Source organism: Ochotona curzoniae, unplaced genomic scaffold (genome assembly GCF_017591425.1).
Source record: "Ochotona curzoniae isolate NIBS_2020 unplaced genomic scaffold, NIBS_Ocur_1.0 contig_43, whole genome shotgun sequence".
NCBI classification, from domain to species: domain Eukaryota; kingdom Metazoa; phylum Chordata; class Mammalia; order Lagomorpha; family Ochotonidae; genus Ochotona; species Ochotona curzoniae.
The window spans coordinates 20,979,392-21,002,320 of NW_024466218.1; the positions used below are offsets into that span (position 1 = coordinate 20,979,392).

The following is a 22,929-nucleotide window of genomic DNA, read 5'->3' on the forward strand; positions in this document are numbered from 1 at the left end:
AACACTACACTACAAGCAGTATGAAGACAAGGACATAGTCAAAATACAGACCCATTCCAACATCACCGGGAATGACCACTTAACCTCTCAAGTTGATTTCTCTCAAGTATCCCCAACAACCTATACCGCAGCACTGCAGAAGCATTTGCACCCATATACACTCTGCTCACCATTAATCAAGGGCTTGCATGGATCAGACAAAGCTCAAGAAACCAGATCAGATCTCATGAACCAAAAAGACCACTATTCATTCATATCCATAGAATTTATAATTGAAAGGGGGAAATGGCATGACACAGACAGGCACATAAGTGAACTGTCGTTCAGTTCATTGGGAGAAAAGATCAGTGTTACCTAAATATCATGACCCTTGCAGAAATAATTCCTAAGCCTATCAATAGATGGAACTGACCACTGGTTGAGGGATTTAACAAGATTTTTCACTTATCTGTTCTATTCATTTACACAGCAGACAGCTAGAGCTCCCGCTTGCTGGACGCCATTCCACTTTTCCTTCTCTAAATTTCTTTTTTTCCTGCCTGGAAAGTACTTCAAGGTCCAACGACACTGGCAGTCAATTAGTGTACTACAAGAACATGAAGCAAGAAAATTTATTCCAGCTCTGCTTTCCCAGTGCTGTATGGAGCTCTTCTTCTGCTATGGCGCCGCCTCTGTCAGAGGATGCCTAAGCCCATGTTTGCCACACATGCCCATGGCTTCCCACGTACCCTGCTGCAAAGAGTCATGTGTTTTTTATGTTTTATATCCCTTGGTGTGTTTCAACTCACAAACCTAATATGCATCTTTACAAAAGTTACTGAAAGATATTTCTAATTATGTAAGTAATATAAATATGCCATTGATAGAGAAGACATGGTATGCTTTAAGTTCTCAATGAAGAAGTTAACCTGCCCTTCACACTCCTGCTACTGAGAGTCTCCCTAAGAGGTACTCTGGGTCACTGGCGGTGGGGGATTGTCACCAGGGATCATTTTCATGGCTGTGGATATACAAAGCCATGGATATTTAAAAAACAGATTGTTTGGACCACCAAGTCCAACTTCATAACTATCCTAAAGAATAAATACAAAGATTAAACTAAAAGGCTGACTATCTTAAGTCACAGGGAAAATGCATACAACCAAAATACTGAATACGAGGAAGCAGGGTTGCATTAAGTATGACATATTCATCACAACACAACAGAAAACTGATCACAGTAAGTAACCCAGACACATCATCCAAACTACTAACAAGCTTTACACTTCCCCAGGAGAATGTCAACCATCTAGAATGTGTATCATTTGGTGTGATTTTTTTTCAAGCAAAACTCATAAAGTAAGAGTTTATGCTACTGTCCCCAAACCTCAATAAAAACATTCTAAACAAAACAATGGGGAGAAACAAAGTTTGATCAAATAAAGTTCAACATGGCTGACATGTTGAAAACCGAAGAGTAGAAACAAAATGGAAGTGTGTCTCAGATGCTGTTGGTGCCAGGAGAGCAGCACAGCAGCACAGCCAGTATGGGCCCTTCTCTGTTGCTGGGCACACATGTGCAAGATGTCATGTCCAGAAGACCTTTCATGTGTAGTCCTCAATTTCCTGAGTATTACACACCAAAAGACAAAAGCTGAGAAGAAGTCTGTAATAGAAACTATAGAAATTCTGGTAAGATTCAAAGAACCCTATACTAAAAAGAGTAAAATTTACCAGATGCAAATTATACCTCAGTAAACAGGATTCCCAAGGTAAACATCTGGTGCAGAGGTTAAGACACTGCATATGCAACCACATCCCATATTCCACATCACAGTGCTGAGTTTGAGTTCTAACTTTGCTTCCAATCCAGTGTCCAGTTACTGCACATCCAGGAAGGCAATGATTGGTAGCTTAAGTATTTGGGTCTCTGCCATCACCATATGAGACCTGAACTGAGTTGTGGCTCCCAGCTTTGATCTGATCCGGCCCACTTTATTGCCATGATTTGCAGAATGAACAAGATGGAAGATCTTCCTCTTTCTCTTCCTTCCCTCTTTGTCTGTGTGTGTGAGTGAGAAAGAGAGAGAGACCACGTTGCACATATATGCAAGTGGATGAAAAGAAATATGGAAAAAACAAACCCAACTCTACCCTTCTCTAAAAACAGTGCTGATATGAATATGAAACAACTGAAACTTCCAAATAAACTCTGATCACATAAAGCTGGTGTAAAATTTTTGGAAAATCATTTAACTCTAGCTATTAAAGCCAATAATGCAAAACATAGGACTCAAAAACTCCATTGCTAATTATTATTGCACCCAACAAAAGGCCTACCCAAATGTAAAAGTAGGTATGAAAATGCACAGAGAAGCACTAATATTATGAGTTAGAAATCAATGAAGCACACATTATATTGTAAAGGATAACTTGAGTGTGAGGTACCCTTGAAATAAAATGATACATTAACAAAATTGAGCAAACTGTGCTTCACAAATAAACAAAGGTGCATTTCCCAATGAACAAAAGAAGGCAAGGCACATGATTCTGTTAGCCTTAAAGCTCAAGACCAGACATTCATCTACAGTGACAGGAACGGGATAGTGGCTTCGTTCGCAACTGGAGGGAGAGAGGATGAGTGCGTGCAACAGGACTGTGCTGGGTGCTATGGTTACAGGGCCAGACTCTAGCTACTCACTCCATGGTAATTAAACCATACACTAGTTCCTGGTACATGTTTCTGCATTGTATACTTAAGATGTTTACCGCTAAGGAAAAAAAATTAGCTTCCATCACTTTTAATAAAATGCTGCTGCTGCTATTGCTGCTGCTACCACTGGAAACAAGCATTATTGTGAGAGCTACACACTGTAATGCTCAAAGTGGTGAGGCTTGTGTACTGGAATGAGAGGAAACTTTCAAAAATCACATTAGAAAACTCTAATTTCTAAAAAAAATACATATATATACGCAGCAAAAGAAAAACAGGATTTAATTTGAAAATAATTAATAAGGTATCATCAGAATAATATTTTCAAAGAAAAACAAACTGTTGCTTTAGTCAAAATTCTCCCTTATGAAAGAGCACAGTCTTTAGGGACTGCCTTTTCAACATGCAAGCAGCTAGCTCACACGCTGAGAGAACACCAGCTCCAGCAACGACTTCTGCCAGTTAAAAATGAACGTAAAACAGTAACATACACAATCTTGAACTGTGGCCAACCATGCCATAATACCAGCAAAGGGGAAAAAAAGGTCACTAATAGTTTCACTTTCTCACATGTGTTTACATTTAAAGCTCTCATGAAATATCTGGTGACTGCTAGTTCCTAAAACAGTTCTGAGTCAAATTCAATTTCCCTAACACAAAACAACACGACATTACTACCCCCATCCTGTCTCCCAAAAGGAATGCTTTGACCATCTCAAAAAGGAGAAAAAAAAACACATCACAGGGAACAAAGGAAAATGTTTTTAAAAACGCATAGCACAGTAAAGCATGTTGTCCACCTCTGTAGCCTGAGATCTGTCAGACTCTTTGACTTATAATCTGGCATAACACAAACCATATGGAACTTTTTCTTAAGTTTAATTCCTTTAAGAACAGAAAATGGAACAACTGCTAAAGAAAAGCTGAAAACATCCACTGAAATAATTTAATAATTCAGGAGACTGATACCTGTTTTCAAAAATAGGGCTCATTTATCTTGGGAAAATTCTACATTTACACATTCCTGAAATAAATGTGTATGAGAACTTCAGATGAGCCAGGCACTATATTAAAACACAAAACATGAAAGGAATCAAAGTAGAAAAGTAACCTATGTCCTCAGAGATAAATCCTATCTCACAAACATGCAAAAACAATACACAAATTAGCTATGATTGATGACATAGGAAAGGACACAGAGTTCAGGGGACACAGAGTCCTTCCTTTATGGGTTTTTTTTTAATGTGTGTATGTGTGTATTTGTTCATTTATAATTGTTGAAAAGCAGTTCCATTAAAAACCAGTTTCACTGACTGGTGCAAATGCCCACAACAAATTGATTGGGCCAAATCAAAGCCAGGAGTCCCAATCTGTAACCAGGTCTTCCATCTGGGAGGCAGGGACCCAAGTACTTGGGCCACGGTCTGCTGCTCCTCAACATGCAAATCTACAAACAGTGGGGTCAGAAGCAGACAAAGGGCCTGATCCCAGCTACTTTGGTATAAGATGTGAGCATGTCAAGGAACAACTCCACGCACTGCACCAGAATGCCACTTCCACTCTTCCCTTGCACAGACCTAAATCTGGTTCCCAGGGATCTGATGCCATATATTCCAACATCATTCCCTAATGTAATATTTCCCAAAATGGATCAGTGATGAGTGAAGGATGTTAAATGTGGCATGGAAAAACCTTTTAAATTTCTCAATAGTTAATGTATAATAGTTAATGTATATTAGAGATATAACGTATATTAGAGCACAATGGCTCAATGGCTCAACTCTTACCTTGGATGCGCCAGCATCCCATATGGGCATGTCTGGGCTGCTCTGTGTTTCAATCATGCTCCCTGTTTGTGGTCTGGGAAAGCAGTGGTGGACGGCCCAAAGCCTTGGGATCCTACACCCACATGTGAGACCCAGAGGGAGCTCCTGGCTCCTGGCTTTGTATCGGCTCAGCTCCGGTATGAGGAGTGAAACAGTGGATGGAAGATCTTTCTCTCCATTTCTATTTCTCTCCATAAATCTGATCTGCTTTTCCAATAAAAATAAATAACTATTTTAAAAGAAATATATATAACTAGCATATCAATCTCCAAATTTTCAAGGACTTTGTCATTTTGCATAAGGACACAGTAACATGATAAAAATTTTTAAAACTGAAATCGTTCTAAAGTAAAATAAATGACAATTTGAGTTCTACTCAAACAACACAGAACCATTAGCAGTTGCATAGAGGTGGCAAAGAAGTTTAGGAAATTCTGTCCTACAGGAAAATAAGCAAGTCTCTAAGCATCTGATAGGGTACAACTGTCTCCCCACATCTTGGGAGAGATGCTTCAAGATCCCCAAGAATCTCTGAAACAGTGAATCACACTGAACCTTACATTAACTTTTTACATATATACAGGCAGACCTATCTTAAAGTAAAATGTATTAATTAGACACATTATTATTAACTATAATAACTAATACTGTAAAAGGGCAATTAAGACAATATTCAAGGGAGCTTTGTGGAAGCTGCAACTAAAAGCCAGTACAAGCACTGGTGCTTGGCATAGTGGTCTGGTTTACATCAGAGCACCTGACCTGAATTCCCAGCTCTGGCTCCTCACTCCAGCTCCCTGCTAATGGAGACCCCAGGAGATAAAGATAGTTCAAGTAAATGGGTTTCTGTCACCCACATGGGAGACTTGGATTGAATTTCTGTCTCCCTGCTTCAGCCCCAGTCCAACCCTAACCACTGCAGGTATTTGTGAAATAAACCAATGAATGGGAGCTTTCTTTTTATCCCCTGATCACCCTGTCAAAATAAACAAATAAAAATTGTAAAAATAGATGAAAAGGAGAAGGTATTTGCAACTTAACCACTAAGTTAAGATCCCCATGTCCCTATGGGAGTGTCTGGGTTAAATGCTTCAGTTTCTAGTTACTGCAATTCAAACACCAGGAGGTCATGGTGACTAATCAAGTGACACCTACCCATCCCTGGTGGGAGACCTGGATTAAGTCCTTGGCTCTCAGCTTCAGCCCCACCTGGTGACCAGTATGGGCATTTGAGAAATGAACCATCAGAGGGATGTTCACTTTTTATTTTTAAACATTAAGTAAATTTTTTCCATCATCTTTTTGCAGCCATGTTGTACTTGCAATGAAAGGTATTTAAAGCATGAATTGCCTATTCCTGGAATTTTCCACTTATTCTTTTCAGACCACAGTTGACCACGGTAAGTGAAATCATAGAAAATGAAATTAAGCATGAGGTCATCGTCTACAACCACAAAAGACCTCCTCCTTGAAAAAAGTTAACATTCCATGATGCATAGATTTTAATCTGAAAACACCCTGAATTTTATCTACTGACAGTAGGTACCCCAGAAAGACCTGATACTTCAGCAAACTAATGACTGAAGAGACACAGAAATCAGTGGCTTTTAACTTACAGCATTACCACTTCTTCCTGCCTCCACTGAAGAAATCCACCCAAGTCACACATAACTTGCCAATGCCTTATTATGCCCATGATCCTTGTAACTTCCTGCAGCCTCTCCTTGCCCATGGCCATCCCACAGTACAGCCTCAGCTCCATCGCTGCCTGCCCCATGAGACTGCATCCTCTTACACAGCATGCCTACCCATCTTCACCATAGCAGCTAGCACAACTTTGCTAGAACTTTCAGTAGGAAAACAGTTACTATTCTTATTTTAATACTGTATCTCTACATACAAACTTCTTATCTTGCATAAAAATATTAACATGAAATTCTTGATTTTTCCAAATAAAAATCAAAATTGAAGTCAGAATTGCTTGATATTTTCAGAAACAAACTATATTGAGACATTATTTCTATAATTTCTGAAAAACACCAAGAATAAAACTTTTAACTTTCATGGCACTGATAACCAAAAAGAATCAATTTGCACCTACAAATAAAAAGCTTCCTTCTAGGAATCATTTGAAGTTCACTTGCAGAGGAATGAATATAAACCAATGACTGAAGACATATCCAAGTATGTAGTTCAGAATAGTTGCTGCCACAGCAATAGTCATTTTTTACATATAAGTCTGCATCTGTTACTTTCCCGTAAATTGGGAATTGGTTCCACGTAAGATCATCATAGTGCAAAGGTAAGAGAATTTCAGTAGCCTTTGCTCCCTGGATGACAGTGACACATTGGTATGGGGTGGATGGTGGGTGAGGGTATAGTGTCTCAGGTCTTAAAAGTGGCAAGAGCGATGGAATGTACTATCAGAAGAAACAAGGAAGGTGGGAGCTTGGCAGGTACTGCGATACTGAGACCTTCAAGACAGAACATACACAAATGTTTCATACATAGGATGAATGCGGAAGGTTCCCGAGACATTAAAAACTCAGCACACACAGGGAAGGCAATGTGGAATAGGTAAATAAGAGAACACTTATTTATTTAGGTAAATAATCTAAACTTATTTGTGAAATTGAAAAAAAAATCCTCAAAGCATTCCATGGAATTCAACTAGTAGTTATTAAATATACACAGCCACTAGCAGTCTCAAAAGGGGTGAGGAATGAAAACATGAAACTTGATTCTTCATCTAAAACAAGCAGAAGCGAAGCTTTGCCAGCATGCACCAACCAGATGGACACTGGTGCCTCTGCACATCAGGAATTCTTGGTCATGTGTGGGGCCCTGGGTACACAGCAGGGAGAAGCGGAGTCATGTATAAACAGGGCAAGAGGCCCTGGCTTCTTCCTGCTGTCTCCCTACAAGGAGAGGAGCCATGCATTAGTGTGTTATAATGTTACTTCTGCTTAGCTAAGCAGATGCTCATAAAATTCAATTTAAAAATAATGGAAACATAAAACTGTTCTGAAACTTTCAAATGCAAGCAAACAACAGAAACACTCACAAAAAAAAAAAAAATCAGCAGAGCTGACGCTTTTACTCCCTGTGTGGGCTCTTTTGTCAGCCCTGTGTAAACTAAAAACAAAGAGTATTAATCAGGGCTCGGAAGAAAACTCTTTCACCCACTTCCAAGAAACTCAGTTTATAACCACTGTTATCTACAACGAACATGGTCCCAACAGACACTGTTTCTTGAGACATTAAGCAATGACAATATGAAGCCATCACGATTAGCAAAACGTCTGAAAACTTATCCAGATGATTACTGATTGATGGTTTTTACAATACCACAGGACTTCTGGGGAGCAGGCATCTGGCCTAGAAGTTAAAATGCCTGCATCCCATATTTGAATGACTATATGCAAGCGCCATTCTGCTCCTGACTCCAGGATCCTGCTAATGGAAGGAAGAGATGACTGCCAAATAGTTGGGGTTCCTGCTACCTCAATGAGATACTTACATCGAGTTCCTGGTTCCCAGCATTGTGACCTTTGGAAAGTGAACCAGCAAACAGGAGCTTGCTATGTGTATGTGTATGTGTTTCTCTGCCTCTCAAGCACATAAACATATAAATTTCATCAATATATTTTTTAAAATCAAAACAACTTTAAGTACTTAAAATTTTTTCTTTAATCTTACCTTCTGAAATGTGTACACTGGTAGATGTATATGTTAGTATAACACGTATTATGTAATCTACAAACCAATTTACTTAAATAGCAATGAGTGAACATACGACCAATAGAAAAGTTTAAAGACCACCATACTAAAGGGGCTGTCAAAGGGCAGGAGGAGGAAAGACCAGGGAACGGCAGCTTCTGTCAGTTAATGCTGATCCCCACAAATGTCCACACATAAATCATACCATATGCTGATGTCCCCCACTTTTACAGGTAAGGAAATTAGAGCTCGGTGGAGTAAGCCCCTTGTACTCGCACTGTCCCACTCCTAAGCACATACCTTCACTCTCCACTGCAGTTCCACACTCATACAGTGGCTTATTCCCAGGTGGGAAGTCCAAGCTTAAAACCAGCCACTGAATTACTCCTAAGCATCTGGAATTGAACGCGCCAAGATCCTGTGTTTTTGCTACAGTGGGTAACATGTTGTGATTTATCATGAATCCAGCCTCAAAGTATCCTTTCCAAACCTCGCTCCCAGTCTTCATCCTCATCCAGAGAACCCCATGTTTAAAGCCTGGTGCCCCTTTCTTCACAGTTCACTCTTTCCACAAACCACACCATGTCTTTGGCTGCCCTGTTCAGAGCCTTCTATGAACACATCGCTGTCTCTACATTTAAGGTGCCTGTCATTTTAAGAGAGGAGAGAGACAGGAACTACAGCACAACAAAATGAAAGGTCTGCAGAGCCCTGTGGGACAGAGGCCGGGTTCTGCCAGGCCCTCCAGGGCGGCCTTCCCACAACACGTAGGCATGCAGCAGGTCTGCAGGTGGAGAGGGAAAATGCCTTCTAGTGTGGCAACTGGCACTGGACAAAACCAGTCAGCCATTCCCTGAAAGTGGACCTGGAACTTCAACTGAAGAGAGGGGAGGACAGTTCTGCAGGAAGGAGAGGGAAAGCTAGCAGGCCTGCAGGACCTTGCTTAACTCTGAATGCTCTGTGCCTTGTTCTGACTACAAATTCTAGCCCTTTTAAAATTCTTAGAAATGAATGGCATACAAGCATATAACTTTGATTTTCACTCTAATCTATGATGACCGTAAAGCTAGTATTGATTTTCTAAGTAAGCTAAGGGACACTGCGTTTGGTTTTCACAAACTCAAGGGGAAAATTAACAAGTTTCCAACCAAAACACCTGGCCATTCCGTGATGCCTGTTAGTACTGCCACACGATGCATCACTAAAATGGAACGTGTGGGAGCCAGGGTACAAGTTAGGCTGTGACACCACCATCCTGCTTCACAGCTCAAGTCCTGTTATCTCTACTTCCAATCAGGCTCCCTGTTAATACAACTGGGGAAAGTGGGACAAGTTGACCCAAGCACCTGGGCCTCTGTACCCACACGGAGACTCCAGGGTAGACACCGGCTCCTGGCTTCAACCTGGATCAGCACTAGCCATTGGGAAGATTTGAGAGGCAAACTAGGAGATGGAGATCACTGTCACTTCCTCCCTTTTTCTGTCATTCTTCCCATCAGATAAATATAGAAATCAGTCTTGTTAAAAACTAAAACAGCTCAAACAACTGTATATTATTTTTAAAAGAAAATACAAAATCATAATTAGATGCAAAATATTTGATGATAAAATGAGAATGGGCTTACAAACTAATGGAAGATTTCAACAACTTTCTGGTGGAAAATTAATAATGGCTGTAATGGAGGGAGACAGATAAATTCTTACAGGAGAGGCCACAATACAAGAACAGAGTTCCCCTATTCTAGCAGAGTCTTTGGCAACAGCTCAAAACTGGAAAAGGCATATAGAATGGGGGAAGAAGGGAGAGGTAGGGCAGGAAATGGAAATTTATTAAACATCTTTGGGTAAAGCAGTTAACCATTCTTACATATGGTACTTCCCTAGTCCTCAGTCATCGGCTTTTAACAAACACTCAGTACCTTCACAATAGAAGCTCTCTGCTAATGTACTGAGGGTGTAGGTATGAACAAGCCAACTGCTCCTCATGAGCCACCTTGTACATTCTAGCAGGGGATAGTAGTTATGTAACAAAGACCTACACCAGCTCAAAGTCCCAGGGCTGTCTAGGAAAACAGACGGTTCAATATGGATCCCACCTTTCACCTCTGTAATCTCATTTCACATTCCATATGACCCCGACCCAAGCCCAGCTCGGCACCCACCCCACACTCCAGCTATCAGGTTCACAGACTCATGACCATGATGCTCCCCAAAGTGGGAACTTCTGTGCAGGGCAGGGCCACATGCAGCAGCCAAGAGAACATGAAGTATATGACTGTTAATCCAAGAGCAACAGCAGAGCAGAGTATCGAGAATCAGGGTTCAGGGAAGGCGAAACAATGGGAAAGAGAACTACGACAGATCCAGAAATGACCTTTAAAACCAAACATTTTTATTGACTCACACTGTAACACCTTTTGAGCAACAAAGAGATGTAAATGGGTGTCATGTGTTTAGTACAAGCAATGTTCCTACATAACTTCCTGCTTTGGAATAACTGCCGCTGAGACAATCTATCGGCACTCCTAGACCAACTATTAAACTGTCTACACTTTAGAATATAAACTGAATTAAAACACCACACAAGGACTAAAAAGGCCCATTGGCCTGAAAAGTGGCACTGACAGTCAATATGGCTCTCAATTAAATGACGTCACAGTGAAGGGTGCTATAGAAACTGCTACTAAATCTGTTTTTGGTTTTTTTGTTTGTTTTTTACCATTTTTACAATAATCTACATGAAAAAAATTACCTTAAGTTGAAGATAATTTTGCAAGTAGATAGGCTAAAGAACAACAAATTGAAAAAGAGAAAAATATTTAAGGCATCTGGAAAACTAAAGAAACTGACACAGATCAGGGGGAAAATAGAGCAGGTCAGTGTTCATCAGTATTTGTTTTCAGCCTTCATCATCTTCCCAACTCTTACTACGTACCATATGTGTTTTAAATGCAACAAATGCTCACAAATATTTTCTAAGTTCTATTTCTTTAATATCTTATTTTTTATTTGGAAGGCAGAATTACAGAGAAGAAGACAGACAGATCTTTCACCCACTGGTTCACTGTATACGTGGCCACTCCCCAGTGGCCAGAACAGGGTCAACACAAAACCAGGAAGCAGGAGCGTCCTCCTGCTCTCATGTGAGTGCAGGAGACTGAGGGCCTTTTTAGGCCATTACCAAGGAGCTAGATCAGAAGTGGAAATGCCAGGACTAGAACCAGTGCCAATATGGGTTGCTGGTACTGCAGACAGAGGCTTGGCCTGAAAGCTATAGTGCCAGCTCCCTAAGTTCTATTTTTTAAATGAGGAAACGAGAGTTCAATGTAGTCAAGTAACTCGTTCAAACTGACAAACAAAACTTGTAACAGGTGGAGCGGGTTTCTATCTCAGACCTTTTTAAGGGGAAAATGCCATACTCTCTGTAATCTAGCATCTTACTAGAAAGAGTAGTCGAGTGCTTCCCCCTCCCTGGTCAGACACCTGTTCCTAAGAAGCTACCATCCCTGGCACTTCTGAAAAAAGCAGTTTCCAAAGAAGCAGTCTTACGGGGCTGGAAGAGTAGGTGAAGCTGCCACCTGTGACACCAGCATTCCCTAGGGGCACTGGCTTGAGTACCAGCTGCTCGACTTTTAGTTCAGCTCTCTGCTAATGCTATTGGGAAAGAAGCTGAGGGTAGATGATCCAAGCATTTTGGGTCCCTATACCCAGGTAGGCAACCCAGAAGAAGCTTCTGGCTCTCAGCTTTGGACTGGCCCAGCTCTGGCTGTTGTGGACAACTAGGAAGCGAACCAGCAGATGGAAGATATTCTCATTCATTCATTCACTCATTCTCTCTTTCTCTCTCTCTAGCTCTCTCTGCCTTTCACATGAATATATAAATCTTTAAAGGTGGGTAGGCAGGGCTTAGCGGTCAATGTTGTGGCATAGTGAGTAAAGTCATCACCTGTAACATATGTTCATATGCCAGATATTTCACTTCCATTCCAGTCCCCTGTTAATATCCTGAGAAGATGGTTTAAGTGGTTAGGTCCCTGCCTCCCACATGGGAGACCTGGAGGCAGCTACAGGCTCCTGGCTCCTGGCTTCACTACAGGTATCTTGGGATTTAACCCATGGATGGAAAATGAATGTCTCTCTGTCTCCCCATCTCTCCCTCCCTCTGTAACTCTCTCAAATAAATATACCTAAAAAAGAAGCTTTTTGTAGCTTTGTTTTTAATGAAGAACTGAAATTTGTAATTCAGAGGGATTCCAGTTTCTATACCAACATTCTATAATGAAAATTGCCAAACACAAAGTCAAAAGAGCTATTAGAGATAGTACACATTTACTCATGGTCTACATTGTGCATTAGCGCATTTCTTTATTTGTGATAATGTCCCTACCCATTAAACATCTCTCTGTTCATGCACCAATGAGGTTCCTTTTATTGATGTATGCCAAGAACACTGCAAAAACAGACCAACTCCATTTTCACAGGGGAGTCTTTGAATAATTCCTAAGATTGGATTCTTCAGTACTTATTCATGCAAAAAGGTAGTCTCAAAACTATACTGGCTTTAGCATTTGAAAGTTTTGCCACCGCTCACAAGTTCTGTCAGCAAGTAATGCCAAACAAACTTAACCTCTGAACTTACTGCCAATATCTATGCTGAAACTCATGTAAATTAAAACAGCTGGCTAATAAAAAGCTATATACACTTGGTTTGGGGAGAATTTAGCAGTTTTAAAGCCAATCGATTTTAACTTTCATTTTTCAAGGAAATGGGTTATATCCTTGGAAAAACTACTTCCCTAATTTTAATTTTTAATATTCTTATTTTTTAAGCACTTTAAAATTACACAACAAAATTACTTATGTTGTAGAAGTCTTGAAGCAGCTCAAATGATTAATACCAAATAATGGTGGGTGCTACAACTCTTACAAACGTATCATCAGGGGCTAGCACTGCAGCATAGAGTCGGTATCCCACATGGGCACTGGATCTAGTCTTGACTTCTCTGCTTCTGGTCCAGTTCCCTGCTAATGCACCTAGGAAAGCAGCAGCGGATGGCCCAAGTGCTTGAACCCTTGCCACCCATGTGGGAGACTCAAATGGAATTCCACGTCTCTGGCTTTGACCTCGTCCCGCCCTGACCATTTGGGGAGTAAACCAGATAGAAGATGTCTCTCTTTCTGTAACTCTGCCTTTCAAGTAAATCTTAAAAAGAAGAATTTCTTCTGAAACTGTTTTTTCCTATAATCTTCAATATGAATACAAATGAACATATTCCTCAACTATGTGTGGCGTGAAAAGGTCATCAGTGTCCTTTCATGTCTGTTTGGGAGGGCAGAGAACTGGCCCGGTGGTGGTGAGCATGTTTTGGAACTGGTTCCCAAGTGGTTGTCAGCAAATTACAGGGATAATAGGTCAAAACTACGTTTTCACACCATACATATTCTTTCCAATGAAAATCACCTAATAAATAAGTTTTTAGAAAGTCTAAAATCTGAAACAACACATTTATTGGAGAGCAAATTAAAAACAAAATAACTTACATTATTACTCTAGTCTTCCAAATCTTTCAAGTGTCCCTAAAAGGAATCACTCCAAAAAAAACATTAAACTGAAATTAACTATGTTTCATAAGTCACAAAGTGAGTTCAATTATGAAAAAGGAAAAGAGAAAAAGCCATTATTTTACTTGGCACATGACGTCTGCCACATCGGTCCATGGAAGCATGACATGAGAATACAATCATTATTTATAAAGCACTTTCTTGTTTGAAAGTTCAAAGTGTGTTAATTAGAAATGTTATTTTCACAACCGTGCCTGTTTCTGAGTGTCACATACTTCTTCTCTTACTGTAGTTTTTCTTTCTCTCAGTGAGTCACCCCAGAAAAAGCCAAAACCAGAGAGAAAAATAGCCATCGTGTAAAATAAATCGTAACTACTGGATAGCATACCACCATAATGAATTCAACAACTTTCTCGACAACAGTAACTGGGAGAAGTATGAGTTTCAGTTTTCAAGTTCTATTTATTAATTTCTCTATTACAGCATTTGCCTAAACAAATAACTTTGTTTTCATTACTTTGGCCTTATAAATTTGGCTTGGACACTCCCCACCACAACCAAAGGTGGGAAAAATAAATAAATAAAAACTCTGACAGCCCATTCTGGTGGGAAAACGAAGTTTCAGAAGTTGTTGTGTAAAACTGCAGAACTTGATATAAGCACCGTTTGGCAGAACAGACTTAATTACAGCTGACTCTTTAAAATATTGCATACTCAGTATTTACATAATGTTTAATAAATACTCAGTATTTATGCTCAGTAATGGGGTTATACTGCTCTGTCATAAAACCTAAAACAGAAAAAAATCTCAAAGTCAACCCTTCCTTGTTTCACCTTTATTTCAAGCACTGGAAGCAATTAAAAAATCTGAAATATATTAATATACAAGGTCAAAGAAGTAGGAATAAAATTTTTAAAAATTTTTTGAGGCTAAAACAGTGGCACAGTAGGTTAAGCTTCCATTCAAGTCCCAGCTGCTGTACTTCTGATCCAGCTCTCTGCTTATGACTGACCTGGGAAAGCAGCTGAAGATTGTCCGAGTCCTTGGGGCCTTGCACCTGTGTGGGAAACCTGCCCAGAAGCAGCTCCAGGCTCCCGGCTTTGGAACAGCCAAGCTCCAGACACTGCAGCTATTCAGGGAGTGGCCTAGCAGATAGGAAATCCCCGTCTTTCCCTCTCCCAGTTATTCTGCCTTTCAAATAAAAATAAATCTTAAAACAAGAAAACAGAAAACCCAAATAAATGTTATCCTTTATTTTTCCTCTTGTAGTATCAAATTTTATTTTTTAAAGATTTTTATTATTTTTTTTTTCTTGGAAAGTCAAATTCACAGAAAGAAGGAGGAACAGAGAAAGGTCTTCCGAAAATGGCCACAACAGCTGGAACTGAGCCGATCCGAAGCCAGGAACCAAGAGCTTCTTCTGGGTCTCCCATGTGGGCACCTTGGGCCAATTTCTACTGCTTTACTAGGCTACAAGCTGGGAGCTAGATGGGAAATGGAGCAGCTGGAACACAAGCCGGCAACCATATGGGATCCTGGTGCACGCTAGATGAGGACTTTAGCCACTAGGCTACTGTGCCAGGCCCCAAATTTTCAACGTAATATTTCTTTCATTGCCTAAGTATTACATCAATTATATATACTCACAAATATACACACTATTTATTACCAAATATACAATTTGTTCATAATTTATTTACATTAAAATCTGAATAAACTTGTAAATTATAAGATCAGATCATGAGGGTTTCCTACTTTCTTTTAATGTTTTAAAAATATTTATTTATTTATTTATTTACTTTTAAGACAGACTGACTCAGAAAGATAAGGAGACAGAGCTTCCATCTGCTGGTTCGTTTCCCAAATACCCACAGTAGCCAGAACCAGCCAAAGCCAGGAGTCGGGAACTGCATCTTCATCCAACAGTGGCATGGGCCAGGCATGTGGATGACCTGCTGCTGCTGCTGCTTTCCCAGCTGCTTTAGCAGAGGTGCAGGAAGGATTAGAAGGGCAGCATTCAAGACTCCAACCAGCACTCTGATGTGGGATATTAGTGTGGTAGCTGGTCAGTTTAAACCCTGAGCCAAAACGCTGGTCCCAAATTGTATATTTTAAATATTCCTATGTAATATCTGTTAGTAATAGTGAGCATGGACTGTGTACCAACAAGGCAGCCTCTTTCTGTTTTCCATACTGTTCCTCAGCACAGTAGAGGACGGTTCTAAAATGCCAGGCAGCTCCCCTCACACCCACCCAGCCCACTGCACTTAGTACCATATCCTAACACAGATCATCCATACATTACAACAGCTCAACAATTTTTTTGCCTTAAGGACAGATTTATCCAACATACCCCTCTCATGATTCAGAAAATACCCACAGATGGTTCAGCTTCCAATTTTCCAACTTTACAATGGATTTACCAAGCTACTGCATGCATTTTCAGTTCATAAGACTTGCTTTTGATGGGTTTGAGTCACAACCCCAAAAGTAAGTCAAAGGGCATCTGCATTGCCCTGTGTTCTCTTGGTCCTGCAGCACTGCCACATTGTACCAGAGTTGACATGTTCTTCCACTTGCTCTGCATTACTACTCTCGTACTTTGAGGACACTATTCGGTAGAATCATGGTTACTACAATATAAACACTGAGCAGGGGAAAGCATTTACACTCTGTATACACCGGACAAAGGGATAAGTCACATTCCAGGGAGAACAGGATGGGATGGAGTCAAATATCATCACAAACTTGAAATTCATGAATAGTATTATTTCTGGAGTTTTTCACTTAACATTTTTAGACAGTGGTTGACAGCAGGTAACTGAAACTGTATAAAGCAAAATGTGATTAAGGGCCAGGAGGGATTACATTATTCTCATTTTACCACAGCGAAGTCATTGAGAGGTTAAATAAACAGCTGAAAAACACAGTGCATGGTTGAAGTGGCATTCAGTTCTAGGTCTCACCTAACACCAACACTCAGTCTGTAACTTGTACCTCTTCCATATTACCAGATAATCATCTTTTAAGAGCCAGTCCCTGCAAAGGACAGTGTCAGTGATGCCCCCAAAAACCAGAAAAGACAATCATGTGCTTCAATCAGAGAACACAAAGAAGGTCTCTGCATACATTCTGGCCTGCTCTTAGTTATTCTTTTTTAAATGAATCAGTGGGTTTACAATGGGTTATGAGTAATCTAAAATGGCCATATCTTACACCATCACCACTGAGTGGGGTTGTGGTTTAAAATTACAAATGACTGGAGGTATCAAAATACAGAAAGAATTAAATGAAATCCCACATTGAAAATTATAGTAAGAGGAGTTCCAACTGACTTGGTATCACTCCCTAAATTCACATTTGAGGCCATGCCCCTCAGTGTGATGGTATTGGGAAGAGGAGTCTTTGGTAGGTACTTGGTTTCAGATGAGGTCAAGAATGGGACCCCTGGGAGGCATCCCCTCAAAGCAGGAGGAAGGCCATCAGAGATCCTCCTCTGCCACACACAGGGCAGTTGGTCATGTGCAAGGCAGGACCAGGGCCCCCATGGAAAGCGGCATCTACTGGCAGCTGGAGCTTTGAACTCCCAGGTTCCACGACTGAGAACTGCTGTCAAGCCACCAAACACCCAATCTGTGACATTCTGTGTTGGTAGTCAAGGTCAACTAAGACAACACCTTAGCACCACTGAACCTGTCCCATCATATCACAAATCAAGGAGACAAGTCTTTTGATATCTGCTTTATAAAACATCTTCTAAAGGGTAAGGCGATACACTGATAAAAAATTAACTATCAACTGCTCTTCTGCCTTACTGACCAGTAGTACCGACAATCTTGATTAGCTGAACATTTGATTTGCAAATTATAAATCAGGTTGAATTAGCATCAAATCTCCTTAATAAAATCTTTGAGTGATTTTATAAACAAACTGTCAATGAGAAAATAAAATAAACCTTCAGATGAAAAAGTGACTAAAAAGTGGTATCATAGTGACAGTTGCCAAGGCAAGTTCATTTATGAAGCAAGGAGAAATCTCTTGCGGGCATTCTCTATTTAACAATCAAGTTTTCTTTTCCAACCATCACTGGCCAAATTTTGCACCACATAAAATGAAAAACCAGTTGGGAAAAAACATGACTGCAGCTTTCAATTTAGTCAGTTTCTCAAAACCATCTTGAGATAAATTGTAAAATTTAAGCAGGCTAAAAATACAAAATTCTGCAATGTTCCAGCTGTTTTCCTCAAGGTGTTTGTATTTTGATTAATAAGCACCAGCTCTTCCGTGCAGACAACAAAACACAATGGACATGAAGACAGGTGTACAGCTGCAGATGTGATTTTATATATAACAGCTCATTCACTCCTCACAATGATCCTCTCCACAAGGTCTCATATTTATTAATATTAAAGCAGTGAGGGCCCGCACAATGGCCTAGTAGCTAAATCCCCACCTTGTATCCATGGGATCCCATTTGGGCATAGGTTTGTGTCCCAGATGCTCCATTTCCCATCTGGCTCCCTGCTTACGGTCTGGGAAAGCAGTAGAATATGGACCAAAGCTTTGGGGCCTTGGGAAGAAAAATTAAGTTAATCCAGCCTGAGGGGGTCAGTTAAGCCCCTTGGTGTAGACTATTGCCTCAGTGATCAGTGCCAGCTCAGCCATCGGCCACCCGGACCCACAGTGGAATAAATGTCACACACATTAAGTTGGTGACGCTCAAGTGAGCCAACCATGCCAGCATCATCTAAAAGGCCCACTGGGAATATGCATTACCAGCCCCACCTCATGTCTAATGGACCAGAAATGCCAAATTTTATTATAATACAAAATGGTTATTTTTTTTTCAAAAAAGATTATTTAGGTAGTTACAGAATTTAGCAGTTCATTCAAAAGTCATTTTAAAATATTGCCTTAATTAAGACTGTAGCTTTTTTTTTCTGAATAGTAAAATGGACTGAAGTTCATTTCATAAGCATATTTGAAGAATGCTTAAGTCAAAAACAAAACAAAAAATAAGAGGAAGGAAATAATTTTTCATATACTTCCCTGTATGAATATATATATATAAATTCCATGTATCAGAGATTACAAGACAAGGTGATATATTAATATATAACTAATTCTAGCTAGTTCCAGTGGAAAAGCTAATTATACTTACGATATTTGAAAAAGCAATTCTCTTTTTTTTTCTAACAAAGGCTTATTTATTTTTATTGGAAAGGCAGATATACAAAGAGGAGAAGAGACAAAGAGAAAGATTTTCCGTCTGATGATGTATTCCCCAAGTGGCCGCAATGACTGGAGCTGAGCCAATCCGAAGCCAGCAGCTTCTTCCGGGTCTCCCACACGGGTCCAGGGTCCCAAGTCATTGGACCATCCTCTGCTGCTTTCCCAGGCCACAGGCAAGGAGCTGAGTCAGAACAGAAACAGCCATGGTTCACCGGAGCCCATATGGGTTGTTGGTGCCACAGGCAGAGAATCAACCTGAAATGCCACTACAATGGTCCCAAAATAAGTAACTTTTGAAAAACAGAATGAGGAAGACAGAGGGAGGGAGATAAGCAAAATGTTGAATATTACACTCATTCTACAATTTTCTCTACTTCCGTACATCTTTAAAATAGTTCAGCATGATGGCTCAATGACTAAATCCTAACCTCAATAGTGCCAGGATCCGATACAGACACCAGTTCATGGCCCAGCTGCTCTACTTCCCATCAGACGATGGCTCAAGGCCTTGGGCCCCTGTACCCATGTGGGAGAGCTAGAAGAAGCCCCTGGCTCCTGGCTTCAGATCAGCTCAGCTCTGGCAACTGCAACCATTTGGGGAGTGAACCAACGGATGGAAGAACTTTTTCTCTGTGTTTCCTCTCCATTAGTCTGATCTGCCTTTCCAAAAATAAATAAATAAATAAATCCTCAAAACATTATTTTTTTCCAAAATAAAATGTTTAAACAGAAATATAAAGGAAATAAAATTATGTGATTATTACAGTATCCAACAAACAGAAGGTATTCAATAAATGATGGGCTCTGGCAGCCAGTGCTGTAGCTGAGTGCTAGCATTCCTGCCTGTAGTACTGGCATCCCATATGGAAATCAGTTCAAGTCCAGGCTGCTTTACTTCCAATCTAGCCCCTTGCTAACGCACCTGAGAAAGTACTAGAAGAGGGCCCAAATGCTTATGCTTTGGCCCCTGAACCCACATGGGAGACCCAGGTGAAGCTTCTGTCTTCTTGGCTTCAGCCTGGCCCAACTTTGCTCCCAGTAACATTTTAGAGTGAACTAGCAGATAGAAAACCTCTCTGCCTCTGCCATTCCCTCTCTGTAACTGCCTTTCAAACAAACTAATAAATAAATAAAGCTTGAAGAATCAGTAAGTAAACAACAAGCACTGGTCATGTAACTGCACTCACTCCCTATCTCCAGTGTAGATGGTACCAGCCTTGATGTTTCCTTACCTGCAAGCATCTATTGAGAGATGTCAAGTGCTCTGCTGGATGCCCACAGGACTCGGCCAGTGGTTACCGCACTCAGGACTCAGGTCTTAACAGAAAAGGTCAAAACTGCAAAGGCAAAGCTCAAGTGCAACCCGACCCACTGGATGCCAGACAGAACAATGCAGCAACCAGGGGCAGCTCTTCAGCAATCACATTAAAAAGGTCAGTCTTCTTCAGAAAGATGAGACTAATATAAGAACAAGGTTAAATGCTCAAGACACTGCTGTGAACTTGTGTGTGTTTTATGAACCTGTGTTATCTGTTGTTGCTAGGGAGAGCTAAGTGAGCAGGTTGTACAAGCACAAGCTTTCCGTAGTGCATGAAAGACCACATCCAGCCTTTGTGGGGAAGGCGGTCCTCAGGACAGAGCTTAAGAAGAGTGGAGAACCAGAGAGCGGAGGCAGGAGGAGGCCTGGCTAACGCCACAAAGTAAGGGAAGGCGTGAAAAAGGATAGTGTCACGATGCAAAAAGCAATAGGCTCTTTACCAGAATCTGGTCAACACATAACAGAACAAAAAAACAAACATCTAATGATATCAAGCAAAGACATTAGAGGGGGCCTCGCCTGACTTCCAGGAGGGTCCAGGCACGTGATTACAGATGCCAGTTCCAGTGTCCACAATCTCTCTAAACCTCCTAGGGATCAACAAAACCTCACCAGCCAACACTGCAAAGCTGTCATTTTGTTTGTTTGATTGTTTAACAATGTACTATGCTTCAAAGGAAATGATTTAAGCAAAAAAAAAAAAAATTGCATACACTGCTCAGGAAGGAAATGCTTCTATATCCAAGAAAAATGCAACCCCAATAAAACTTGAAGAAATGAATAAAACCCAAAAGTCTCTTGTTCACATTTGGCTCTGGAATACAAATGTTTCTATGATTGCAAAATAATCTATTTTTCTCATGTTACTATTCAATTAAAAAAAAGATTCCTACAGCCAGTGTTGCAGCACAGCAATTGAAGCCACTGCTTACAACGCTGGCATTCTCTACCCACCTGACAATTTGAGTTCTGACTGCTCCACTTCCAATCCTGCTCCCTATAATGTGCTGAGAAAGGACTAGAAGGTGGTCCATGTGCCTGAGCCACTGCCACCCCATGTGGGAGACCAGGATGGAGGCCCAGACCTGACTGTTGTATCCATCTGGGAAGTGCACCAGTAGATAAGAGGGCCCCCCCTCGTCACTCTACTAAATAAATAAATAAATAAATAAATCTTTTTTAAAAATAGAAAAGTTCATTAACTACCAATCAAAGTATCATCAAAAGTGATCAAACAACTCAAGTCAAATTTCATCAACCTGATTTAACTGTCCTGGAATGTGACTTAATTAAAAAATTACTAAAATAGCTTTTATATTTCCTTTGCCCAAACTGAATAGTTATCCTTTGAAGAAGAATGTTCTTTTGCGGTTTGTTTCATAATCCTTTGAGTCACATACTGTGAAATAATAAATCCATCATTATCTTCATATTATACAAATAGTCCTAGAAAAAAAGCTATGTAAAATGTCTGTGACTACTAAAAACCATCTTAATGCCCTTAGCTGATCATTAAATTTTAAAATGGTGAGTTAAAAGGACCGCAGAATCTTTGAAAGTTATATGAAAACAGTCTTAGAGGCAGTCCATTCCAATCAACCTTCTCAATTTCAAACTAGGAAAAATCAAGGGACTTCCTTATTCTCCTTATTGGCCTAACAGAATTATCACTTCTTTCTAGTTTCCTAGTTAACAGCTAGCTAGTTAGGAACTGATTAAAAATACAAGATGCAAGTATTTTTGGTACCAGGCACAGACAGATTAAGGCTTCTTGTGAGACACCACAAATGTTTCCAGTGCCAGGTTCAGAGGTTATGAATGAGCCATTTCCCTACCATCTGACAGGGGAACTTGGGGATCCTACGTATACAGATGTTCTACAATAGCTGCTCAGCGCCAAGGACCAAAGTATAAGTGATCTCAACTTCAATCCACAATGCTAAAGGAATCAAAAGAAAGCAAACCTAGGGAGTTGGTTTCACTGATCAGTTTCTTAAGTCAGCAGAATAACTCTATCAGTATTACTTTAAATCCAGAAAAGCTCTCAACACTTGCTATCCAGTAAGTTGCTTTTTCACACAGTACTGCTTTTTCACACCAAACCCATGGCCCCTTGAGTGTGGTGAGAATGCCACAGACACCTTCCAGCTGCGTCTGTGGTTTTAGTAGGCTCACAGCCTCAACAGGGCTCACCAGTGTTGATCTTCTCTGGGTTTTGTTTCTCCTTCAAGACAAAGCCAAAATTCAGCTTATATAGTCTCAGACTGCCTGGGCTCTCCACCTCTGTATCTAAGGCCTTTGGTCTGAACACTGAGAAGGGAGCATTCTCTGTAAGGTAGCAGGCGGCGTTTCTAGTTGGACACCTGCTTCCAGTCTGGCAAAATGTAACTGCGTGCCACTATGGAGTGCATTACAAAACTCTTCAACTGTGTTAATTTGTCACTGAGCAAAGTAAGTACCAAGTACAACAGGAAAACTATGATTAGTCATATAAAATCCTATCCAATAAAGCTCCTAAAACAGCAGAATTTCCTCTTATAGCAGAAGTACTTCAGAGCATCCAAAGGCTTATTTTTAT

The 22,929-nt window shown here is 40.4% G+C and overlaps 1 protein-coding gene across 3 annotated transcripts in view; it reads right to left on the minus strand.

Annotated features, from left to right (window-relative positions):
- Positions 1 to 22,929, minus strand: part of DYM (dymeclin) — a 290,990-nt gene that overhangs the window by 193,738 nt on the left and 74,323 nt on the right. The gene's annotated exons all lie outside the window — the stretch shown is intronic.